General features: G+C 44.1%; 1 long non-coding RNA gene across 1 annotated transcript; it reads left to right on the forward strand.

The window, feature by feature from the left end:
* The first annotated feature begins 6,941 nt into the window (after window positions 1-6,941).
* LOC139611257 (uncharacterized) lies at window positions 6,942-10,693 on the forward strand. Its single transcript, XR_011686286.1, has 3 exons — window positions 6,942-7,348; window positions 9,918-10,022; window positions 10,481-10,693. It is a non-coding gene; the product is annotated as an uncharacterized lncRNA (long non-coding RNA).
* The last annotated feature ends 16,268 nt before the right edge of the window (window positions 10,694-26,961 follow it).

Genomic DNA, 26,961 nt, shown 5'->3' on the forward strand with positions numbered 1-26,961 from the left:
TTTTACATTTGCTTTATTTCCATCAGGTATTACCCAGAATCCCATAGGAAATCTTGTCATAGAAGATGATGCAATCAATGTAAGTTTGATGAGAATACATACAATTTTTAATCTCTAACTCGACACCTAACTAGTTTAGCAGCTAACTTGTATTTTGTATAGGTGACACTGGTATGGAGCCACCATTCTGCTTGAAGAAAAGTTTACTGTGGAATGCACTATGGGAAGGCTCAGGGGGCGAACAAGATGATGTAAAATTCAACAACAACTGCCACTAACACATCAAAAGATTAAGCTTATAGTCTTCTAAATGGTTTTGCTTGTTTGTTGTGGAACAAACATTATTCCTGTGTTCATTATGTTCACTGAAAAAATGTTTTTCCCAGTTCAGGAAGTGCAACGCTCTTGTACGTCACAGAATCCACAGGGACATGATTGTGGTGGAAGTGCAGGGTTTTCACAGCAGATGCAGTGGTTCACATCATGTCCAAGTTTAAGTTTAGGTTTACTAAGACTCTTTGGTTAAGGCTACGCAAAGATTGTGGTTCTGATTAAGTAGTGACGAAGTTAGAATTCTCTAAATCTACAATCTTTCTCAAATCTTAAGCAAATAGAAACATAATATTGGTGCAACAGCAGACCCAGTCCTATAATCTGGAATGTACCTGACTGACTGATCGTATTTCCACCACTGGTCAGCTGAATGCCTCATCACTGAGTTAGAGTTTCTGGTGCAAACAGGTTAAGTTAGGTGGTATTTACAGCCTGTAATGTTGTCAACTTTGCTCATTGTTGCTGGATTAAGGGATTTTTTTCAAACAGACTGGGTATAAACCTGGTCCATGTCTGGATCATGAACAGATGCCAAAAAGAGGCTTAAGGTTACACTGCTGGTTACAGGCAGTCTACTGATCCGGTAAACTACCTTCATTGTATCTGTCGTTATTACTAAAGGAGGCAGAGGAATAACTAATAAGACACACTGAGCAGAGAGAGCAGGAGAGAGAGAAGTCATCAATAACCAGGCTGCGTACTAAAATACCTCTATGACCAATTCTACAAATACATCAAACAGAGAGAGCTCAACATAAAGACCTGCCTCTAATAAAAGTCTGTTATGATCTGAAGTTTGAAGTAAATAAAGGCTGAACTATAGTGAATCTCAGATGGAGGCTGTCCGCTGTGTTAGAGACAGGTTAAGAAAGATAGCCTGCCTATGACAATGTGCCCTGGTAGCTCACCTGGTAGAGCACGTGCCTTATGGCCTTAGTCCTTGCCACGGCGGTCAGGGTTTGAGGTCTCTCTCCCCAATTTTCCTGTCTCTCTCACTATGACTGTAATAAAAGTAACAGCCTGAAAAAATAACTTATAAAGAAGAAAAATACTCTGTGACCTCTAACTTTTTCTCTAAATGATCATTTTACAGTAAACATCAACATCATGGTGTAAAATTAGGATTTGACCACAAGCTGTCCAGACATACTAGGGTTTGACCTATAGACTTGTTTTCAACCAGTTAATTTAGTCTTTAAAATGTCATGACATTGTGAAAAATTCACAAGGTAATATATCCTAAATTATTATAGTTTATTATTGTCCTTATGAAAATTCATTGAGATCCACTAGAACTCCTAAAATATCATCCCTGTAAAAAGCATTACTTGAGCCAGTTGAATTCATGGCATACCCAAGTAGGAACCTCCAAGGATGAAAAATGAAGCCAACACTGAAGAGCTAAAAACTGCAGTTCCACTAATGACCACTAGAGTCTGACTCCAACAGTTAGTCAATCTCTATAGACTCTCATGTTAAAATGTCCAACTTTACAGCAGAAAAACAGTTTTGCTCTCTGTAGCTAATTTCCTCCTTCGTGACAGCTATATGGGGGGGGGGGGGAGTTGATATAACTCACCTGTTTCAATTTTATTAAGGTTTAAAGTTTTGCATAATTGAGGGTGTGCTGGGTGACAGCCTGCTTGCTACCTCTTTGCTCATTTTTCAATTAGCCAGGAGTTGCACTGCCAAGATGGCGACGGCGAAGCAGCCCACTCTAAGGCTACATCCACCTTTATTTACAGTCTATAGGTATAACATGGTACCGCCTCCACCCCAATTTGACCAGGAAATCCCCTGACTTCAGGAGCCGGTTTCTTCGGTCAGAATTAAAGATGAGCTTCAGAACCCCCCTCCCCCACTATTCTGACGCTGATTCCGGGGGGTGAAACAACAATTTCTGACACTTTCCACAAGATGCCTCTCAGGAGTCATTGTCCCCATATTTAAGTTCCCCTCTGCCTTTGAGTGCAGCCATTCGGATCAGGAACAAACACTTTTGATGACTTTATCTATACTGGACAAAATAGGTGGATAAAATATTACACTATTAAACTTAGCACATTAAATCAATACACTCAGTATTTGATATGTCCTCCTCTGGATTCAAACTAGCAACACTCTGCTGACCAGTCTTCTTCAGTGTCCTCAGCCTGAGGGTTTTACCACCAGGGACTGGACAATGATTGAGAAACACACATGTTAATCATCTTCAGAGGAAAAGATCTGTAAAAATGACCATCAATATCTATCCAAATATTAGCTCACACACCTCATCACTGCGGAGACTCTCTGAGCTGTTTAATCATTGACCGGGACTCAGCAGCACATTTAAGTGGATTTCAAAGAGTAAAGAGTGTGTAGGTCTTTTGACACACACACACACACACACACACACACACTCCCTCTTGTAGCTGCTTTGTCATTTCCCAGTTTAACCATTGATGTCCTGACTGTTTACTAACTGATTGTTGCTATCACTGTCTCTTTTCATACAATGGCCAATGGTTGATGTATTATGAGTTCCACCATCAGCGCAACACTCCCTCTGGTGATGACATTTACAATCCTTGGCGCTCGTGACAACTAGCTGTTATGTTTATTTATGTCAGTAAAGTTTATTTCTAAAGCAGATTTAAATAGAGCACTTACAATCCAGCTGTTGTTATTGACACTAACCTTGACAGCATCTTTGTGTTTTTATAGTCATGATGCCCGGAGTATAAAATAGTGATCAGTTTTAATGGCTTTAAATGCTAACTGGCTAGGCGGGTGTTAGCATCATTCATCAAAAATTACACATTAATCAATCACATTAAGACTTGATTTGATCCATATACCAAGCAAAGGCAACAACTCAGATGTGACATTTCCTCTCCTCTTCTGTCCTTTTTTTTCCATCTCTCATATTCCATCCTTTGATTTCTTGTAGTCTCCCCGACGTTGTGCTCCTCCTCCACTCTCCTCCTGATATGTAGTAATATGTAGAGATGATGACCTATTGATTTCTGCTGGAGGGATGTTTGACAAGCAGGCAGCAGCTGGAACACACTCAGATTGTAATCTCACTTGTTCCCTAATTAGCAGTTGACTTATTACACTGTGAGTGAGGCTCTGACATGGCAGGGCTACAGGCAGGGACTGCGAAAAAGGACCAGGAAGTAGAGGAAAAGAACAAGAGGAAGGGAAAAATAGAAAAAATAATGCGTGGCCGCTTAACAAGAATAGATGAATAAGGCCAAGAGTTTATCTGGTGGTCTGGTGGTCATAAAAATGTGGGAAATTCTGGATCTCCTCACTAATAAACATCTGCCTAGGGGTAACGTGGATGAGAAAGCTGTGAATTGGCCTTAACATGCTACATTCAATCAATGCTAACATTGTCATGTTTACCAGGTCAAATGTTTACTATGATCATCGTCTTAATTTAGCATGTTAGCATGCTCACATTTGCTAATTAAAACTAAGCACAGCTGAGGATGACGGGAATGTCATTAGTTTTACAAGTATTTGGTCATAAGAATATTGGACAAATAAAATTTTGGTGGTGCTTCAGGAAAAGTTAAAGACCCCGTCCAAGAAAATTCAAGTTTTTAACCTTGTTAATGTCCATATGATGAACCAATGAACCAGTTCATAAATCATCGAAATAAGGAACCAATCCTGTCAACTTGTTGGGATGGGGGGCGGGGGTGAGGGAAAATAAACCTGAAACCTTGTCAGTACAAAGAGTAAGAGTTTGCTTTAGCACAACCACTAACACTGTGTCAGCCACTGCCAGTTACAAGCTAACAAACAACATAAACAAGTAAAAGATGCTAACTACGCTAACTGTTCTGAGCTGTCTGCTGGTCGCTGATTCTGGTCTCAACAGGCTCCTCATCTGAGTCTGGGTCTGACTGAGGCTCAAACATGAGGCTGAGTCTCTGATGTTTCCTCCTCTAACCATCTTCATACTCTCTGCTCTTTCACCTGGACACCTGGAGCCAGCAGGTGGTGGGAGGAGCCAAGGCCTGATCCAGGTTTCTCAATGAGGAAGTCAGAGTAGATCTGCTTCTATCCACAGTTTTTGATGTTTTTCACTTTTTATGTGGGAAACAAAACATCAATCATTGCAGAGTATTTTTTACAGAGTTTAAAACATTTCTGGAGGAACTTTAAGGAATCACCAAAGTTCTTACTATTTATCCTCATGGGCACATGACTGTGTTATAACCAAATGTGATTGTGCTATGTCCAATAATATGAGTACAGTATGAGAACAACCTCATGGTGGCACTAGAGAAAAAGTCAAGGGATCACCAAAGTCATTGGGATAGATTCTCCAGGAACCACCATTGTCTTTGGTGCCAATCCATCAGCAGAAGGAGACAAATAAGTGTGTGGACTTTTCTTCCTGTGATGAAACTGATTATTAAAATTTCTTCTGTGGTTAGTGGAAGCACTTGGTTCTGAAAGTAAATACAGACAAAGCTGTATGGGAAAATCTGTATTTGTTGAATATGTATAACAATAATAGTCTTGCAGCTCGTGAAGCTGTGTGACACATGAAGCATAATGTCGTCGTCTGTCTGCATTTCACTGGGAAAAAAAGATTAAAATCATGAATCATCCTCAACTCAAATATAAATTGACATTTTATTTTTGGCCCATATTGCAGCATAGCTATGAGAGTCAGTTCTGATTAATGTCTCTTTTATAATTATCAGTGTAGACTTTTGAAATTAATGTAGTAAATACCGAATGTGACCTTCATTATTTTTAACAATACACACTGTTCTCTGTTGTCTCGGTGCTGTGAAGATGAACATTGTACTGACAAAGAGTCACACCAGCTGCATGCTCATCATTACTAATTTATATCTGCTAAGACTCCAGAGAGCAGCACACAAACACACACAGAGGACTGAGATTAAAGGGTCATTCTGCTGCGTTACGAAGATACTTTGTGTGTTTAGCTGAACAAATCAGAGTTGATTGTTGAGAGAAACAATCACTGTGATTGGAGGACAACACTAAACACTAACACTGTCACCACTGTCAACACACACACACACACACACACACAGTACATCTAACAGATAGGCTTTAAAATATTGAACATGTTTGGCTTCTTTTCTAATGTGGAGATTTTCTTTGATATTAAATCTATTTCCTGATGGCTCAGCTATTTCATCCAACCACAGGAAAAGCATCAGACTCCATTTCTCCTTCTTACGGGATGTGATTTGTATCTTGATCAGGAAAAATGCAGGTTAATGCAGGTACAAGTGTAAATGCAACATTAATGATGGCTCTGCTCTATTTAGTGAGCCAGTGCTCACAATACCAGGACCCTGAAACTAAAGCCAATGAATAAGTGGAGCAGTATCTTACAGCTGATTGGCTCTCAGTGTACAAACCAACCAGTACATGTGCACTTTAAGTGTCCAAACATTCACTGTGTTAATGATGTGAAGTCTTTTAATGGTAATTAGCTGCAGTGACAGTCTGAGTCACTGATGAGTTCACATTGAGTTGGTTCATGTAAATGAATCAAACCTCTAGAGTTTGTTGGGTTGTTGGGTTTTTTCATGTTTTCTTTCTCAGACTGACTCCACAGTTACATGAATTTCCACTTCAGGCTGAATCCTGTGTTGACTGTTTTCATATTTGTGCCCAGGTCTATATTTTATGGACTTTTGTTGTTATTGTTGTTGTTGTAGTTGTTTCTGATGGATGGTTGTTCATCTGTCCTCAGTGATGTTGGACGAGACAGAGGCCGGAGATTACCTCTTGAAGCACTTGGTTTATTAAAACAACACAAATGCTCAGCACAAACAGCTTCAACTATACAAATCCCTGGCAGAGAGTAACTCAGCTGACTAAAAATCCTGTGAAACCTCACTTCCCTAACCCCACACACCCCACAGTCCTGCCCTCCCTGTCCCCGCCAGTCACCAGCATGCATTTTGACTCTGACCATCCCTTACTGATGATTGACAGCCAGAAGGAAGACTATAGTCTGACTCCACTACACAGAACTTGAACTGTACATGGTTGCCACAATATTTTTTAAATGGTTTGATATATATATTTTTTTTTACATTATACTTTTTCTGACCTTTTTTTGATCACACTTTTGATATTATATAATCACACCTCATATTACAAAAAAATTAAAACTAGCACTGAAACTAATAAAGCTAAAACAAAAAAAACAGCTCTAAAAACTTATTAAAACTAAACTCAAATTGAGTCCAAATAATAATAAAAGATAAAAATCCAACACTATTCTTGCTGTATATACAAATAAACAGGTGTGCATTTGTTTTCAGCCAGTTTGACTGTGACAGATGGGTCTGTTGGGGCTAATCAGACTGTGTCAGAGGACGTCAGTAGAGTGGGTGGTCCTTCAGTGTGGCCCAGGACACATTTGCGTTCACACTGCTAAAAGAATGTGGCCAAATGTGGCCCAGACCATCTCTGAATGTGGTGTGTGAGTGATCACATCTCAAATGCATCATCAATGTGTCTTGGATATGAATATTTTTGATAGAAGTAATTGTTTTTATTAATTAATTTTTTTTTTCTTCTATACTGCACATTTGATATGTTTAGTGTCAGTTCCGAAAAATAATCCTGAATAAAAGTGTCCAGACAGAGAGCAGCAAGATGGAGGAGAGAGACTTTCAGCACAGGAAACACAGGAAGCACAAAATCATGAGACAGGACAGGACCTTAATTTAAGAGAAACTTGATTTGCTACTGCTACTGTCATGCAAAGGTATGTTTCAGTCTGGTCCATATTTTGGATGTTGGTGTAGTAAACAGATGAATGAACACTGAGTTGGGGGGTGAGAACTGAAAATTTTACCCAAGATCAGGTCATTCCTTTAATTTGCAGTTCTAGAAAAGACCATCCCTGCTTTTATCTTCTCCAGACTCAACTGGTGTAACACCCTGAGCTCTGGCATCAGCAGGTGGAGCACGCTGTTAACACGTCCTGAGAGAATCACCCACTTCCTGGTTACCTGTGAGTTTTAAATTTGATTTTAAGATTTAGTTTTAAAGCCTTGAATGGTCACGCTCCTGTTTATAACTCCGGGCCAAGTTAGCAGTGTATTAGGATATCTGTATATTCAGTATGTGCACATGTAAAAGCACATGCTTGAAGATGTGTGAGTATACTTTCATATATGTGTGTGTATGTGTGTGTGTGTGCGTCCTCTAACTAAATGGACGGGTCTAATCACCTCAGAGGGAGGAACCTCTTCCCCTTCCGCCGCCTCTTAACATTAACGGATATTAACGGCCCCCAACGCTCCTCCGTTTCCTACTGAGAAATGAAATACATCACTAATGGTTTATCACAAACACGGCTAATGCTTTATGCAGACCTCTTACCATTAATAAATGATGGCATGTAAAGGGGGGAGGGGTGCAGTGAGAGCTGACGGGGCCTAAAGGGGGAGAGTTGGATCAGTTTCAGACATTAAACAGAAAAAGCAGTGTTTGATTTGTCTCATTTTGTGCCAATGAGGTGATTAAATCTCTTTTTATCATGAATGGTTGCTGAAGAATTCACACTTAGATGAATAACAGGCAGTTTTTTACAAATCTATGGGGAATACATATAATATTACTACTACCTCTGAGTATTGTCTGATTGTAGAGGGAAAACAACCTTCAGCTTAGTTATGTGCTGTCACATAAATTCATTTGTTACCTTAGATGACAAAATCATTCCTTGAATTATTAGAGTTAGGTTGTCATCTTCATGTACAATTTTTTTTCTTATTTTTTATGAAAATTACCCATGAAAGAAATTACATTAAAGAAAACATGAAAGAAAACAGAAAATTAGTGAGCTAACTTGCTGGCTAACCACACTCACAGGCCAGTGTGTTTACACGTGTGGTACTGCGGGTTATCGACTTAGTATGTTTACATGCTAGAGAATATAGTAGTAGCTCCCCCACTCCTTGAAGGAGTTTAAGTATCTTGGGGTGTTGTTCAGGAGTGAGGGAAGGATGGAGCAGGAGGACTTGCAGCAGCAGTTGTACCAGACCACTGTGGTGAAGAGGAACCTACGCTGAAGGAAAAATTCTTGATTTAACAGTCGATCTTCGTTCCGACCCTCACCTATGGTCGTGATCTTTGGGTAGTGACCGAAAGAATGAGATCATGGATACAAGCGGCTGAAATGAGTTTATCACTGGGAACAGTTTCCTCTGGATAGGGTGAGGAGCTCTGACATCCAGAGGGAGCTTGGAGTAGAGCCACTGCTCCTTCATGTCGAAAGGAGCCAGTTGAGGTGGCATCTGGTTAGGATGCCCCCTGGGCGCCTTCCGTTGGAGGTCCTCTAGGTACATGCAGCTGGTAGGAGGCCTTGGGGTAGACCCAGAACACGCTGGAGAGATTATATATCTCATTTTGCCTTGGAACGCCCTAATACGTCTCGTCTTATTTGATTTGATATTTATTTTGTGCCAGGGGTGCAATCCCAAAATGCAGAGTGCATGACTGATAGCTAGTTATACATCTTATAGTTATACAGCTTTTATTCATTACTAGAAATATACCACAGCTGACCTTGTGGCAATATTATTTCATGAGTGTCATCCTAAGAGTCTGTCATTTTTGCAAGTGCTACAAAACAATATGTCAAGTGACAAAGCCCTCGAGGAATTATGAGGTCGGATCAACAAAAGATCATACGTTTAACCAAGAGGCTGCTGCTGGTGTCTCATTTCCTACCAACAGTCAACAGTCAGTTTACTTTAACCATGACCACAATCTTTCCCTGACCTCAACCACATGATTGGTTATTGTTACTATGGTGATCTGGGCTCCCCAACCTTAACAAAGGTGTCATTATAACCCCAACCACAATGTTTCCTTAATCCTCACCAAACTGTTAAAGCAAACCTTAACCATAGCAGTGTCTCACTGTAAAACAGATTTATTTTTCAACAATGACTAAGGATAAAACAAAGACAAACTGTGTCTGTGCTGTATTGTAGTAAAGGGCAGTTACAAACAACATATTTTAAGAACAAACTATGATTTCAAAGCTAAAGAAACAACTCTGATGCTCAGTTTTTCTCTGTGTAGTGTAATCAGTGTCTTTCCAAAGTCACAATCTGACTTTCAGCTGTGCACATCTTGCATTGTTTTCTTTCAGTACACAGAAATTGAGGACATGCATTTTTTTTGTATATTAACTGCAAAAACAGTAAATGCAGAAAATTGTTTTTTAACTCTAACCAGCTTTAGTGAAGAGATGAAAACCAGCCAAAACTCAGCTTTATCCTTGAGATCTCTGCTTTTCACACACACACACACATACACACACACACACACACCCACACACACACACACACACACCCACACACACACACACAACGTTTGACCCTCGTGTCCAGTATCCTACATGCTCCCCTGTGTCCTCATTAACCCAACTTCAGAGGCCGCCATTCATCTCTCTGCTCCCGTCTCATTCCCTGTAATAACATCCCTGCCCCATCGCCTCGTTTAACTTTTTCAATTAAAAGAGGAGGATCGCTCTATTAACCCTGTGCCTCCTCCTGCAATTTTTCCAGCCTAATGTTGTTTTGGAGAGGACCACAGGGATGGCCCAGGCAGCCGTATGTCAACCCAAACCGACGTGGGTCTTTGCGCTGTGACAGCGAACGGCAGGCGTGGCGGTGAGTTATGGAGCCTCCATGTAGAGGGCAAATCATAAGTTTGTGTCTCATCCTGCTGCTGATCTGAGGGCAGGGAGAGGAAGGAGGATGGATACACGAGCAGACACTGCAGGGGTCGACACCTGTACCTGTCTATCTTACTGTCTTTTTACCTGTCTTTGACTGTTCTTGTCTCACTCTGTACCTGTCTGTGTTTTGTCTCCTTACTTGTCTTTATTTTCATTTGCATTTTCATGTACATATCTCTCTAGACATCTTCACTAGGTCTGTCTTCCTGTCCTTCATGCTTTTCCCTTTCTCTTTCTATACGGTATGACTACTTCTGTCTATGTCTGTCCATCTGCCTGTCTTCCTCTTGAATCCCTTTCTTCTTCCACTGTCAGTCTTTCAGTTTCTGTATCTCTGTTTCACTTCTTCATCTCTGTCTTTATCTTTGTCTTGTCTTTAACACATTGCAGGTAAGGCCAGAACAAACCATATCGTCCTATATGAGCTGCAGTTATTAAAACGCCACCACATGATTGCTGTCCTGACAGATGACATCACTGTGACATCATCATCATCATGTGTTCTACTCTGTCTGATGCTGAAGGTCACCTTGCTTTGGACAAACTTGGACAAATGGTCCTGTTCAGGGCATCGCTTTGGGCAGACAGAAAAATAATTGCTGGAGTTCACCGCTGAACATTAACCTGTGCTAATGTCTGTAATATTGAAGATTAAAGACTAACATGTAAGAAACATTTCACATTTATTTTAAGTATTGCAAAAACATATATATAATCTCCCCCTCCCCCCTCCTGGGGTGGTGTGTGTGTGTCTTCCTCAAGCTCGGGTCCTCTCCCAGAGGCCTGGGAGTTTGAGGGTTCTGCACAGTATCTTAGCTGTTCCTAGAACTGCACTCTTCTGACAGAGACCTTAGATTTTGTACCTGGAATCTGGTGGAGCCATTCTCCCAGTTTGGGGGTCACAGCCCCCAGTGGTAATTGGAGACCACTGGTACCAATTTTGCTTTTACTCTCCACATCTTTTCTAGCTCCTCTTTCAACCGTTGCTTTTTTTCCAAGCTTCTCGTGTTTTTTCTTCTTGATGCTGCTGTCATTTGGGATTGCTACATCTATCACCACTGCCTTCTTCTGTTGTTTGTCAGCCAACACGATGGGGATCTTAGCTCATTCTCAACCACCTTCAGAGATGTCTTCCATTCTGACCTTGGGACTTCCAGCCCATACTCAGTGCAGACGTTCCTGTGCACTATGCCAGACACTTATGGTTATGATACACACACACACACACACACACACACACACACATATATATATATATATGTGTGTGTGTGTGTGTGTGTGTGTGTGTGTGTGTGTATTGTTCATGGCATTTTTCTGGATTTACTACTACACACAGTCATGGACAAAGTTCAGGCTGCTGGAGCCTTACACTACATTAAAGCACATATTTGATCTAAGTATAAAAGTCACCACATGTTGTAGTTATATATACTGAAAAAAAAAAAAATAATAATAATATACATATATATATATATATATATATATATATATATATATAAATAAAAAGACTTTCTGGAGGACGTGCATGAGAAACTTTTCATATCACACTGTGCTGTTTTCAGAATAAAGAGGAAATAAAAGCTGTCACAATAATTTCAATAGGCTACATCAAGGCAGTTTCAGCCACTTTCAGCCAATGTCACACCAGCATGTTATAGTGTGGCTGTTATGAGCGTGCAGGTTTCTGCTAAAACTTTGCCTACGGTTTAATTTCTACAAGCTAGATGAGCTGGCTAATTGCTGGTCACCACATTTTCTAGAGCTACAGTGTACTAGAACATCTGTTTATCATTTAAAGAGCGGTTTCTTCTCTCATGCTTTATGTCTTTTTTGTTGGACTATTGCAGTGTCCAACTCTGTTACAACTCTGTTACAACCTATCAACACTGCAGTTTCCCTTCAATGACAACTACTTCCAGCTAACAAGGGACCAAACAAAAGAACTAGTCGTTAGCTCGTCAAAAACATCAAACACATCACACTGAACCCCACCTCCATCTACAGCAAGGCAGTTGAACAGGTCAACAGCTTCACATATCTTGGGCTCTTGGATTATTGTAAATTAACTCAACTTTGATCAAGACATTACCGATATGCATAACTGACCATCGTTTACTGTTGTTGCTTGACAAAGTACAATGCAACCCATTCTCCTCTGATGTTCTCTCTGTTTCTTCACAGTATTGGCTGTCGCCAACAAAAACCTTTGGATGTTTTGTCAGATGTTTTGTACCGTATACTAAGCACCTGTCATACTTGCTAATAGTTGTTAAACATGTTTTTTCAGATCCAAACACCAGGGTGAAATATCTGAAGAGGTAATTCACCACCTTTTCACTTCATTCTATTACTTTACTTCAGTTTATAAGAAACAGGATCAGGGACGAGTTCATCACAACATCACATACACACTTTGAAAGGTAAAATCTTAAATGCATGTTGGTGAGCGTGCACAAGTGCACACTGTGGGATTCTCCACTGCAAACACAAAACATTTAAGCACTTCAGACACCAACCACCAAAAGTCTGTGCCATTTTGTCCATGTCCATTTTTCAGGATTTACTACTAAAATGGAAAACACACAGTCATATGGACAAAGCTCCAACTGCTGGAGCCTTAAACTACATTAAAGCACATATTTGATTTACTGACCGCATACTGAGACTGTATTTAGCAGACTTGTAAGAATGACCCTACAGAGTAAAAATGTTCTTCACTGAGTTTTAGAAATAAGACATTCATCAAGTGACTTCATCCTACTTATAAAAAGTGTAAAAGTCACTTTTAAAAGCAGCTCTCAAGAGATCACATGACACCCCATGTACGCTCAGAGAAGGAGCCAATCATGACCCGACATCTGCCATATTCTACTTCTAAAAATCCTGACAGTGTGGTATACAACAATAATTTAATTGAGATCTTTAGATCTTTAGGAGCTATTAACAGGGGAAATTAACAACTTTTTAATAAACATATTTATAATGTATAAATCTATAAATAGTGATGAAGTGAAAGAAAATGAGCTGAAATGGAAACAAAAGATGTTCTGCTGCTGGTGGACGAGACACATCAGAGAAATCATATAATACTAAGAATTTAGTGCCAATGTGACGAGTGCAAACAATTAAGTTACTCAAACAGTGATTGTAAATACAATTAGTGTCAGATTTACGTAGTTTATTTGCACCCCTGATGAACACCAAACACACACACACACACACACACACACACACACACAAATTAATTCTGATTTATTCAATTCTAAGAATCTCTACAGTGTGATGTCATAATGTAGAACACTGTGAACACTCCAGGTTCACTGTAGTTCAGGTATTCACATTTGTAAAGTCACTGGATACAGACATGCTTGTCTGAAGTTGCTGAAGTTTTCTAAAATTTCACTTTACTGATCCAAACAACAACAGGGAGGATGTTCTGCAGACGGCAGAAGGAAAACACCTCATATCTTTTTGTCTAAACTGTTCATTTTGTGCATTAAGATGATCGGCCCTGAATGTTGACAGTCTTCAAGTTTTCTTGATGATATTTCTCTGTGAGGCAGCTGATCATGTGTCTGTCATATGTAACCATGTATGGTTTTATATTTCAGAAACAGAAGAAACATCAAGACGATGTGGAAGGTGGAAAGAAGCAAAGCTCCAGCCCAGAGAGGAGGTAAAATAATGTCTTGAATCTGTATTACTCTATTTTACTTTACCACTGTGTCTTCTGTGGTGTTTTATTCTGTTTGTTAGGCAACGCACTTTTAGGCACAACTATCTTAAATAAATCAATCAGTTTGTCTAAACATTTCATTTGTAACAATCTCCACCTGGACAAAGTTAAAGGTTCAGTCCAGGTTTGATACCACACTGAGCTTTTTAAACAAGTTTAACATTTCCTTTAAATTTCCACATCTAACGCTTGTTGTGTGTTTCTGTGCAGGATGAACAGTCCCTCAGCTGTGTGCCGGACATGCTGACGTCTCTGACCTTCCAGCTGCATGGGAATCAGGTACACCTGCCCTGTCAGCGCTCATATCGCCTTCCAGATGCTGAGCACCAGCTCCTGCTAAGGGTATGAAATCACAGTCACACACATTTTTGTGTCTCCTGGATACATTAACACACCCTTAGAAAAACACAGAAATGCCTGGACATAGTTTTCTATTTTTGCTAAATGTGAGCTTGTTCTTTTAGTCAGCATCAAGTGTCATACATAATATGATTAAGAGGAACCTGCCTTTTCCTTCTGGTGCAATGAAAAGTCACCATCATGCATTGCCTTTGTATAAGAACATAATATTTTACATAAAAAGAAAAACCAGTGAGAAGAGGAGGCGCACACTGTGCTCAGGGTCTAGTTATGCACCCACAATATGCTAAATATCAGAAACTAACAGCAAAAAAATTACAGTAAGTCAACAATAATCACACACCAACAATTATAAATTGTTATTTTGAATGTGGATCTTACAAAAGTGTTACATATATTGGAAAATAAACAACTTATCTGTGGATACAGGGAAGACTGTAGTCTTTTACTTTTACAAAAACAATTTTTTATTCCTTCCAAGGGGAACAAGTTTCCAAAGACAAAGTGGGAACAAGAGGCTCAAACTGTTTCTATTTGCAGTAAATTCAATAATCTAATCAGTAATAAAACTTATGGAATATATATGGCTTCATAAACAGACCCTGAGTAGAAAATGGACCATAAAAATCACTTTTTATGTTGTGTAATTCTCATTTCTTACCATTCATAACTTTATTTTCATTATTTCTTATATCAGGGCTTATGTCAATTTTCAACAGAGTAATAATTTGACATAGCTGATATAGACAGACACACAGAAACACAGAAAGCTAAAGACAGACAGAACGCCTCGCTCAAGCAACTTTTTCTCTCTTGCACAAACCACAAATAAAAAATCAATGATCGATCATAATAACATTGTTCCATGGCATTTTATCCAAATAACACAATAACACACATGAATTATGAACAAAATATGTTTTTCAATGCACAAAAAGATCAGTCACTATATGCATCATGGCCAAACTGTTACTTACTTTTATTCCTATGAACGGATCAAGGTCTGTCTCAGACTCCTGGTCCTTTCACAGGATGACAGGTTCATTGTCTTGGTCTTCATTGTCAACAAATATCATGTCCAAAACCTGTAACAATTTGAATTTATCCATTTTAAAGCACTTTTACTGAGCAGGGGTCAGTGGGTGGGAACCTCTCCTCAGGAAGCTCCTGTGGATCATTAAGCTGTGGAAAAGCCCTGGTTGTGGTCGGTCATTCAAATATTAATCTGACTATTGTGTGTTTTTTTAATCTGTGTGGTTTGAGTCTTTGTAAAAGTTTTACAGAGCACAAGAAAGTCTTTCTTTACTACATTATGACATCACTGTCATCAGTGTGTGGACTCTTAGTGTGTGGACGCTAAGTGTGGACTGAGTGTCTGGCGTGAGTGTGTGCACTGTGAATATGTGGACTGTGAGTGTGTGGAGTGAGTGTGAGGACTGTGAGTGTGTGGACTGTGAGTGTGTGGACTGAGTTGTGGAGTGAGTTTGTGGACACTGAGTGTGGAGCGAAAGTGTGGACTTTTGGTTTGTGAGGTGAGTGTGTAGACTATGTGGACGGAGTGTGTGGAGTGAGTCTATAGACTGTGCGTGAGTGGACTGTGAGTGCATGCAGTGAGTGTGTGGACTCAGTCTGTGGACACTGAGTGTGTGGAGTCAGTGTGTGGAATGTGAGTGTGTGGATTGAGTGTGTGGACTCTGAGTGTGTGGACTATGTGTGTGTGGACTGACTGTATGGACTGTGAGTGTGTGGATTGACTATGTGGAGTGAGTGTGTGGACTGAATGTGTGGAGTGAGTGTGTGGACTGAGTGTGTGGAGTGAGTGTGTGGACTGTGAGTGTGTGGATTGACTGTGTGGAGTGAGTGTGTGGACTGAGTGTGTGGAGTGAGTGTGTGGAGTGTGTGGACTATGAGCGTGTAGAGTGAGTGTGTGGAGGGAGTGTGTGGAGTGAGTGTGTTGAGCGTGTGGAGTGAGTGTGTGGAGTGTGTGGACTGTGAGTGTGTAGAGTGAGTGTGTGGAGGGAGTGTGTGGAGGGAGTGTGTGGAGTGAGTGTGTGGAGCGTGTGGAGTGAGTGTGTGGAGTGTGTGGACTGTGAGTGTGTAGAGTGAGTGTGTGGAGGGAGTGTGTCGACTGAGTGTGTGGAGTGAGTGTGTGGACTGTGAGTGTGTGGAGTGAGTTTTGTATGGGCTGTGAGTCTGTGGAGTGAGTGTGTTGACTATGAGAGCGTGGAATGTAAATGTGTGGACTGAGTGAGTGTAATGAGTGTGTGGACCAAATGTGTGGACTCTGAGTCTGTGGACTGTGAATGTGTGAAGTGAGTGTATGGACTGTGAGTGTCCGGACGCAGTGTGTGGACTGAGTGTCTGGAGTGAGTGTGTGGATTCTGAGTGTGTGGACAGTGAGTGTGTGGACTGCCAGTCTGTGAACTATGAATGGGTGGATTGAGTGTGTGGACTGTGTGTGTGTGGACTGACTGTGTGGACTGTGAGTGTGTGGATGCTGAGCGTGGAGTGAGTGTGTGGACTGTGAGTGTGTGGACTTGGAGTGTGTTGACTCAGTCTGTGGACTCTGAGTGTGTGGATTGAGTGTGTGGACTGTGAGTTTGTAGACTGTGAGTGCATGGACCCAGTCTGTGCACACTGAGTGTGTGGACTGAGTCTGTGGATTGTGAGTGTGTGGACTGTGAGTTTGTAGACTGTGAGTGTGTGGACTGAGTGAGTGTGTGGAGTGAGTGTGTGGAGTGAGTGTGTGGAGCGAGTGTGTGGACTGTGAGTGTGTGGAGTGAGTGTGTGGACTGAGAGTCTGGAGTGAGTGTGTGGAGTGAGTGTGTGGACTGTGAGTGTGTGGAGTGAGTGTGTGGACTGAGTGTGTGGATTGTGAGTGTGTGGAGTGAGTGTGTGGACTGAGTTTGTGGACGCTGAGTGTGGGGTGAAAGTGTGGACTTTTGGTTTGTGAGGTGAGTGTGTAGACTATGTGGATGGAGTGTGTGGAGTGAGTCTGTAGACTGTGAGTGAGTGGACTGTGAGTGTGTGGAGTGAGAGTGTGTGGACTGTGAGTGTGTGGACTGAGTGTGTGGACTGTGAGTGTGTGGACTGGGAGTGTGTGGAGTGAGTGTGTGGAGGGAGTGTGGAGCGAGTGTGTGGACTGTGAGTGTGTGGAGTGAGTGTGTGGAATGACTGTGTGGAGGGAGTGTATTGACTGGGAGTGTGTGCAGTGAGTGTGTGTACTGAGTGTCTGGAGTGAGTGTGTGGATTGAGTGCGTGGACTGAGTGTGTGGACTGTGAGTGTGTGGACTATGTGTGTGTGGACTGACTATGTGGAGTGAGTGTGTGGACTATGTGTGTGTGGACTGACTGTGTGGACTGTGAGTGTGTGGAGTGAGTGTGTGGAGTGTGTCGACTGAGTGTGTGGAGTGAGTGTGTGGAGTGTGTGGAGTGAGTGTGTGGACTGTGAGTGTGTGGAGTGAGTTTTGTATGGGCTGTGAGTCTGTGGAGTGAGTGTGTTGACTATGAGAGCGTGGAATGTAAATGTGTGGACTGAGTGAGTGTAATGAGTGTGTGGACCGAATGAGTGGAGTCTGAGTCTGTGGACTGTGAATGTGTGGAGTGAGTGTGTGAACTGAGATTATGGACTGTGAGTGCGTGGACGGAGTGTGTGGACCGAATGTGTGGACTCTGAGTCTGTGGACTGTGAATGTGTGAAGTGAGTGTGTGGACTGTGAGTGTCCGGACGCAGTGTGTGGACTGAGTGTCTGGAGTGAGTGTGTGGATTCTGAGTGTGTGGATTCTGAGTGTGTGGACAGTGAGTGTGTGGACTGCCAGTCTGTGAACTATGAATGGGTGGATTGAGTGTGTGGACTATGTTTGTGTGGACTGACTGTGTGGACTGTGAGTGTGTGGATGCTGAGCGTGGAGTGAGTGTGTGGACTGTGAGTGTGTGGACTTTGAGTGTGTGGACTCAGTCTGTGGACTCTAAGTGTGTGGATTGAGTGTGTGGACTGTGAGTTTGTAGACTGTGAGTGTGTGGACTCAGTCCGTGGACACTGAGTCTGTGGACTGAATGTGTGGAGTGAGTGTGTGGAGTGAGTGTATGGAGTGAATGTGTGGACTGAGTGTGTGGACAGAGTGTGTGGAGTGAGTGTGTGGACTGAGTGTGTGGACTGAGTGTGTGGAGTGAGTGTGTGGAGTGAATGTGTGGACCCAAAGTCTTTTTCACACATCAATGTCCATTGATTTTGTGATTTCGTTTTTTTCTTCACCTGTTCACCTTTGTCTTAGAATGTAATTGGTTTTTTTTCAAATTGATACATTAACCACATCACGACTAGATTCAATAATATAAAACCAGTCTCTATGACAACCTTCTTCCAGCTGACCATTATTGTGAAAAGCAGAAGCTGAAAAAGTAGTTCATGCATTTGTTACCTCGAGACTGGACCACTGTAGGTCTGTATTATCAGGATGTCCCAGTAACTCAGAGAAAACCCTCCAGCTGACACAAAAGGCTGCAGCATGAGTAGTGACAGCAGCTAAGAAATGAGATCACATCTCTCCTGTGTTTGCTTCTCTGCATTGGCTCCCTGTAAAACCCCCCTCACCTACAGAGACATTAATGGTCAGACACCGTCATATCTTAAAGAGCTTATAGTTCCCCATTATCCCAATAGGACAGTCCGCTGTCTAAACGCAGGTCTACTTGTGGTTCCTAGAGTTTCTAAGAGTAGAATGGGGGGCAGAGTCTTCAGCTATCAGGCTCCTCTCCTTTGTGTAGTGAATGTGCTGACTCTGACTGTGTGGACTGTGAGTGTGTTGACTCTGAGTGTGTGGACTGAGTGAATGTGTGGAGTGAGTGTGTGGACTGAGTGTGTGGAGGGAGTGTATTGACTGGGAGTGTGTGCAGTGAGTGTGTGGACTGTGATTGTGTGGAGTGAGTGTGTGTACTGAGTGTCTGGAGTGAGTGTGTGGACTGAGTGTGTGGACTGTGAGTGTGTGGAGTGAGTGTGTGGACACCGAGTGTGTGGAGTGATTGTGTGGACAGTGAATGTGTTGACTGTGTGTGTGGAGTGTGAGTGTGTGGACTGTGAGTGTGTGGATTGAGTGTGTGGACAGTGAGTGTGTGGAGTGAGTGTGTGGAGTGAGTGTGTGGACAGGGAGTGTGTGCAGTGAGTGTGTGGACAAACTCACAGTCCACACATTCACAGTGAGTGTGAGTGAGTGTGTGGACTGAGTGTGTGGAGGGAGTGTGTGGACTGGAAGTGTGTGGAGTGAGTGTGTGGAGTGAGTGTGTGGACTGTGAGTGTGTGGAGTGAGTGTGTGGACTGTGAGTGTGTGGACTGTGAGTGTGCGGACTGTGAGTGTGTGTACTGTGAGTGTGCGGACTGTGAGTGTGTGGAGTGAGTGTGTGGAGTGAGTGTGTGTACTGAGTGTCTGGAGTGAGTGTGTGGGGTGATTGTGTGGACTTTCAATGTGTGGAGTTGAGTGTGTGAACTGTGAATATGTGGACTGTGAGTGTGTGGACTGATTGTGTGGACAGTGAATGTGTTGACTGTGTATGTGGAGTGTGAGTGTGTTGACTGTGAGTGTGTGGATTGAGTGTGTGGACTGTGAATTTGTGTAGTGAATGTGCTGACTCTGACTGTGTGGACTGTGAATGTGTGGAGTGAGTGTGTGGACTCTTAGTGAGTGAAATGTGTGTGTGGACTGAACGTGTGGACTGTGAGTGTGTGAACTGTGAGTTTGTGGACAGAATGTGTGGAGTGAGTGTGTGGAGGGAGTGTGTGGAGTGAGTGTGTGGAGGGAGTGTGTGGACTGTGAGTGTGTGGACTGAGTGTGTGCAGTGAGTGTGTGGACGCACTCACAGTCCACACACTCACAGTGAGTGTGAGTGAGTGTGTGGAGGGAGTGTGTGGAGTGAGTGTTTGGAGTGAATGTGTGGACTGAGTGTGTGGAGTGAGTGTGTGGAGGGAGTGTGTGGACTGTGAGTGTGTGGACTGGAAGTGTGTGGAGTGAGTGTGTGGAGTGAGTGTGTGGAGGGAGTGTGTGGAGGGAGTGTGTGGAGTGAGTGTTTGGAGTGAATGTGTGGACTGAGTGTGTGGAGTGAGTGTGTGGAGGGAGTGTGTGGACTGTGAGTGTGTGGACTGGAAGTGTGTGGAGTGAGTGTGTGGAGTGAGTGTGTGGAATGACTGTGTGGAGGGAGTGTATTGACTGGGAGTGTGTGCAGTGAGTGTGTGGACACTGAGTGTGTGGGATGATTGTATGGACTGTGAATATGTGGACTGTTAGTGTGTGGACTGATTGTGTGGACAGTGAATGTGTTGACTGTGAGTGTGTGGATTGAGTGTTTGGAGTGAGTGTGTGCAGTGAGTGTGTGGACGGAGTGTGTTGAGTGAGTGTGTGTACTGAGTGTCTGGAGTGAGTGTGTGGAGTGTGAGTGTGTGGACTGTGAGTGTGTGGACTGAGTGTGTGGACTGAGTTTGTGGGGTGATTGTGTGGACTTTGAATGTGTGGAGTTGAGTGTGTGGACTGTGAATATGTGGACTGTGAGTGTATGGACTGATTGTGTGGACTTTGAGTGTGTGAACTGTGTGTTTGTGGAGTGAGTGTGTGGAGTGAATGTGTGGACTGAGTGTGTGGAGTGAGTGTGTGGACAGAATGTGTGTGGAGGGAGTGTGTGGACTGAGTGTGTGGACTGAGTGTGTGGAGGGAGTGTGTGGAGTGAATGTGTGGAGTGAGTGTGTGAACTGTGAGTTTGTGGACTGAGTGTGTGGAGTGAGTGTGTGGAGGGAGTGTGTGGACTGGGAGTGTGTGGACTGTGAGTGTGTGGACTGTGAATTTGTGTAGTGAATGTGCTGACTCTGACTGTGTGGACTGTGAGTGTGTGGAGTGAGTGTGTGGACTCTTAGTGAGTGAAATGTGTGTGTGGACTGAACGTGTGGACTTTTAGTGTGTGGAGGGAGTGTGTGGACTGGGAGTGTGTGGACTGGAAGTGTGTGGAATGAGTGTGTGGAGTGAGTGTGTGGAATGACTGTGTGGAGGGAGTGTATTGACTGGGAGTGTGTGCAGTGAGTGTGTGGACACTGAGTGTGTGGGGTGATTGTGTGGACTTTCAATGTGTGGAGTTGAGTGTGTGAACTGTGAATATGTGGACTGTGAGTGTGTGGACTGATTGTGTGGACAGTGAATGTGTTGACTGTGTATGTGGAGTGTGAGTGTGTTGACTGTGAGTGTGTGGAGTGAGTGTGTGGACTCTTAGTGAGTGAAATGTGTGTGTGGACTGAACGTGTGGACTTTGAGTGTGTGGAGTGAGTGTGTGGAGTGAGTGTGTGGACGGAGTGTGTGAACTGTGTGTTTGTGGAGTGAGTGTGTGGAGTGAATGTGTGGACTGAGTGTGTGGAGTGAGTGTGTGGACAGAATGTGTGTGGAGGGAGTGTGTGGACTGAGTGTGTGGACTGAGTGTGTGGAGGGAGTGTGTGGAGTGAATGTGTGGAGTGAGTGTGTGAACTGTGAGTTTGTGGACTGAGTGTGTGGAGTGAGTGTGTGGAGGGAGTGTGTGGACTGGGAGTGTGTGGACTGTGAGTGTGTGGACTGTGAATTTGTGTAGTGAATGTGCTGACTCTGACTGTGTGGACTGTGAGTGTGTGGAGTGAGTGTGTGGACTCTTAGTGAGTGAAATGTGTGTGTGGACTGAACGTGTGGACTTTTAGTGTGTGGAGGGAGTGTGTGGACTGGGAGTGTGTGGACTGGAAGTGTGTGGAATGAGTGTGTGGAGTGAGTGTGTGGAATGACTGTGTGGAGGGAGTGTATTGACTGGGAGTGTGTGCAGTGAGTGTGTGGACACTGAGTGTGTGGGGTGATTGTGTGGACTTTCAATGTGTGGAGTTGAGTGTGTGAACTGTGAATATGTGGACTGTGAGTGTGTGGACTGATTGTGTGGACAGTGAATGTGTTGACTGTGTATGTGGAGTGTGAGTGTGTTGACTGTGAGTGTGTGGAGTGAGTGTGTGGACTCTTAGTGAGTGAAATGTGTGTGTGGACTGAACGTGTGGACTTTGAGTGTGTGGAGTGAGTGTGTGGAGTGAGTGTGTGGACGGAGTGTGTTGAGTGAGTGTGTGTACTGAGTGTCTGGAGTGAGTGTGTGGAGTGTGAGTGTGTGGACTGTGAGTGTGTGGACTGAGTGTGTGGACTGAGTGTGTGGGGTGATTGTGTGGACTTTGAATGTGTGGAGTTGAGTGTGTGAACTGTGATTATGTGGACTGTGAGTGTGTGGACTGATTGTGTGGACTTTGAGTGTGTGAACTGTGAGTTTGTGGAGTGAGTGTGTGGAGTGAGTGTGTGGACTGAGTGTGTGGAGTGAGTGTGTGGAGGGAGTGTGTGGAGTGAATGTGTGGACTGAGTGTGTGGACTTTGAGTGTGTGAACTGTGAGTTTGTGGACTGAGTGTGTGGACTGAGTGTGTGGAGTGAGTGTGTGCAGTGAATGTGTGGACTGAGTGTGTGGACTGAGTGTGTGGACTGAGTGTGTGAACTGTGAGTTTGTGGACTGAGTGTGTGGACTGAGTGTGTGGAGTGAGTGTGTGCAGTGAATGTGTGGACTGAGTGTGTGGACTGAGTGTGTGGAGTGAGTGTGTGGAGTGAGTGTGTGGACTGAGTGTGTGCAGTGAGTGTGTGGAGTGAGTGTGTGGACTGTGAATTTGTGTAGTGAATGTGCTGACTCTGACTGTGTGGACTTTGAGTGTGTGGAGTGAGTGTGTGGACGGAGTGTGTTGAGTGAGTGTGTGTACTGAGTGTCTGGAGTGAGTGTGTGGAGTGTGAGTGTGTGGACTGTGAGTGTGTGGACTGAGTGTGTGGACTGAGTGTGTGGGGTGATTGTGTGGACTTTGAATGTGTGGAGTTGAGTGTGTGAACTGTGATTATGTGGACTGTGAGTGTGTGGACTGATTGTGTGGACTTTGAGTGTGTGAACTGTGAGTTTGTGGAGTGAGTGTGTGGAGTGAATGTGTGGACTGAGTGTGTGGAGTGAGTGTGTGGACTGAATGTGTGTGGAGGGAGTGTGTGGACTGAGTGTGTGGAGTGAGTGTGTGGAGGGAGTGTGTGGAGTGAATGTGTGGACTGAGTGTGTGGACTTTGAGTGTGTGAACTGTGAGTTTGTGGACTGAGTGTGTGGACTGAGTGTGTGGAGTGAGTGTGTGCAGTGAATGTGTGGACTGAGTGTGTGGACTGAGTGTGTGGAGTGAATGTGTGGAGTGAGTGTGTGGAGTGAGTGTGTGGACTGAGTGTGTGCAGTGAGTGTGTGGAGTGAGTGTGTGGACTGTGAATTTGTGTAGTGAATGTGCTGACTCTGACTGTGTGGACTGTGAGTGTGTGGAGTGAGTGTGTGGACTCTTAGTGAGTGAAATGTGTGTGTGGACTGAGTGTGTGGAGCGAGTGTGTGGAGGGAGTGTGTGGAGGGAGTGTGTGGAGGGAGTTTGTGGACTGTGAGTGCGTGGAGTGAATGTGTGGACTGAGTGTGTGGAGGGAGTGTGTGGACTGTGAGTGCGTGGAGTGAGTGTGTGGAGGGAGTGTGTGGACTGTGAGTGCGTGGTGTGATTGTGTGGAGTGAGTGTGTGGACTGAGTGTGTGCAGTGAGTGTGTGGACGCACTCACAGTGAGTGTGTGGACTGAGTGTGTGGACTGTGAGTGTGTGGACTGGGAGTGTATGAAGTGAGTGTGTGGACTGTGAGTGTGTGGACTGAGTGTGTGGACTGAGTTTGTGGGGTGATTGTGTGGACTTTGAATGTGTGGAGTTGAGTGTGTGGACTGTGATTATGTGGACTGTGAGTGTATGGACTGATTGTGTGGACTTTGAGTGTGTGAACTGTGAGTTTGTGGAGTGAGTGTGTGGAGTGAATGTGTGGACTGAGTGTGTGGAGTGAGTGTGTGGACTGAATGTGTGTGGAGGGAGTGTGTGGAGTGAGTGTTTGGAGGGAGTGTGTGGAGTGAATGTGTGGACTGAGTGTGTGGACTTTGAGTGTGTGAACTGTGAGTTTGTGGACTGAGTGTGTGGACTGAGTGTGTGGAGTGAGTGTGTGCAGTGAATGTGTGGACTGAGTGTGTGGAGTGAGTGTGTGGAGGGAGTGTGTGGACTGTGAGTGTGTGGAGGGAGTGTGTGGACTGTGAGTGTGTGGAGTGAGTGTGTGGAGTGAGTGTGTGGACTGTGAATTTGTGTAGTGAATGTGCTGACTCTGACTGTGTGGACTGTGAATGTGTGGAGTGAGTGTGTGGACTCTTAGTGAGTGAAATGTGTGTGTGGACTGAACGTGTGGACTTTGAGTGTGTGAACTGTGAGTGTGTGGACTGAGTGTGTGGAGCGAGTGTGTGGAAGGAGTGTGTGGAGGGAGTTTGTGGACTGTGAGTGCGTGGAGTGAATGTGTGGACTGAGTGTGTGGAGGGAGTGTGTGGACTGTGAGTGCGTGGAGTGAGTGTGTGGAGGGAGTGTGTGGACTGTGAGTGCGTGGTGTGATTGTGTGGATTGAGTGTGTGGACTGAGTGTGTGCAGTGAGTGTGTGGACGCACTCACAGTGAGTGTGTGGACTGAGTGTGTGGACTGTGAGTGTGTGGACTGGGAGTGTATGAAGTGAGTGTGTGGACTGTGAGTGTGGGGTGATTGTGTGGACTTTGAATGTGTGGAGTTGAGTGTGTGGACTGTGAGTGTATGGACTGATTGTGTGGACTTTGAGTGTGTGAACTGTGAGTTTGTGGAGTGAGTGTGTGGAGTGAATGTGTGGACTGAGTGTGTGGAGTGAGTGTGTGGAGGGAGTGTGTGGACTGAGTGTGTGGACTGTGAGTGTGTGAACTGTGAGTTTGTGGACTGAGTGTGTGGACTGAGTGTGTGGAGTGAGTGTGTGGACTGAGTGTGTGCAGTGAGTGTGTGCAGTGAGTGTGTGGACGCACTCACAGTCCACACACTCACAGTGAGTGTGAGTGAGTGTGTGGAGTGAGTGTGTGGAGGGAGTGTGTGGACTGGGAGTGTATGGAGTGAGTGAGTGAAATGTGTGTGTGGACTGAACGTGTGGACTTTGGGTGTGTGAACTGTGAGTGTGTGGACTGAGTGTGTGGAGTGAATGTGTGGACTGAGTGTGTGGAGGGAGTGTGTGGAGGGAGTGTGTGGACTGTGAGTGCGTGGTGTGATTGTGTGGAGTGAGTGTGTGGACTGGGAGTGTATGAAGTGAGTGTGTGGACTGTGAGTGTGTGGACTGAGTGTGTGGAGGGAGTGTGTGGACTGAGTGTGTGGAGGGAGTGTATTGACTGGGAGTGTGTGCAGTGAGTGTGTGGACTGTGATTGTGTGGAGTGAGTGTGTGTACTGAGTGTCTGGGGTGAGTATGTGGATTGAGTGTGTGGACTGAGTGTGTGGACACTGAGTGTGTGGAGTTGAGTGTGTGGACTGTGAATATGTGGACTGTGAGTGTATGGACTGATTGTGTGGACTTTGAGTGTGTGAACTGTGTGTTTGTGGAGTGAGTGTGTGGAGTGAATGTGTGGAGTGAGTGTGTGGAGTGAATGTTTGGACTGAATGTGTGGAGTGAGTGTGTGGAGTGAATGTGTGGACTGAGTGTGTGGACTGAATGTGTGGACTGAGTGTGTGGACTGAGTGTGTGGACTGAGTGTGTGGAGTGAGTGTGTGGAGTGAGTGTATGGAGTGAATGTGTGGACAGAGTGTGTGGAGTGAGTGTGTGGACTGAGTGTGTGGAGTGAGTGTGTGGACTGAGTGTGTGGAGTGAGTGTGTGGACTGAGTGTGTGGACTGAGTGTGTGGAGTGAATGTGTGGACTGAGTGTGTGGACTGAATGTGTGGAGTGAGTGTGTGGACTGAGTGTGTGGACTGAGTGTGTGGAGTGAATGTGTGGACTGCGTGTGTGGACTGAGTGTGTGGACTGAGTGTGTGGAGTGAATGTGTGGACTGAGTGTGTGGACTGAGTGTGTGGAGTGAGTGTATGGACTGAATGTGTGGACTGAGTGTGTGGACTGAGTGTGTGGAGTGAGTGTGTGGAGTGAATGTGTGGACTTTGAGTGTGTGGACTGAGTGTGTGGACTGAGTGTGTGGACTGAGTGTGTGGAGTGAGTGTGTGGAGTGAGTGTGTGGACTGAGTGTGTGGAGTGAGTGTGTGGACTGAGTGTGTGGACTGAGTGTGTGGAATGAGTGTGTGGAGTGAATGTGTGGACTGAGTGTGTGGAGTGAGTGTGTGGAGTGAGTGTGTGGACTGAGTGTGTGGAGTGAGTGTGTGGACTGAGTGTGTGGACTGAGTGTGTGGAGTGAGTGTGTGGAGTGAATGTGTGGACCCAAAGTCTTTTTCACACATCAATGTCCATTGATTTTGTGATTTCGTTTTTTTCTTCACCTGTTCACCTTTTTCTTGGAATGTAATTGGTTTTTTTTTCAAATTGATACATTAACCACATCACGACTAGATTCAATAATATAAAACCAGTCTCTATGACAACCTTCTTCCAGCTGACCATTATTGTGAAAAGCAGAAGCTGAAAAAGTAGTTCATGCATTTGTTACCTCGAGACTGGACCACTGTAGGTCTGTATTATCAGGATGTCCCAGTAACTCAGAGAAAACCCTCCAGCTGACACAAAAGGCTGCAGCATGAGTAGTGACAGCAGCTAAGAAATGAGATCACATCTCTCCTGTGTTTGCTTCTCTGCATTGGCTCCCTGTAAAACCCCCCTCACCTACAGAGACATTAATGGTCAGACACCGTCATATCTTAAAGAGCTTATAGTTCCCCATTATCCCAA

The sequence above is a fragment of the Trachinotus anak genome, unplaced genomic scaffold, assembly GCF_046630095.1.
Source record: "Trachinotus anak isolate AG129_WGS33_773 ecotype Australia unplaced genomic scaffold, CSIRO_AGI_Tana_v1 ptg000028l, whole genome shotgun sequence".
In the NCBI taxonomy this organism is placed as follows: domain Eukaryota; kingdom Metazoa; phylum Chordata; class Actinopteri; order Carangiformes; family Carangidae; genus Trachinotus; species Trachinotus anak.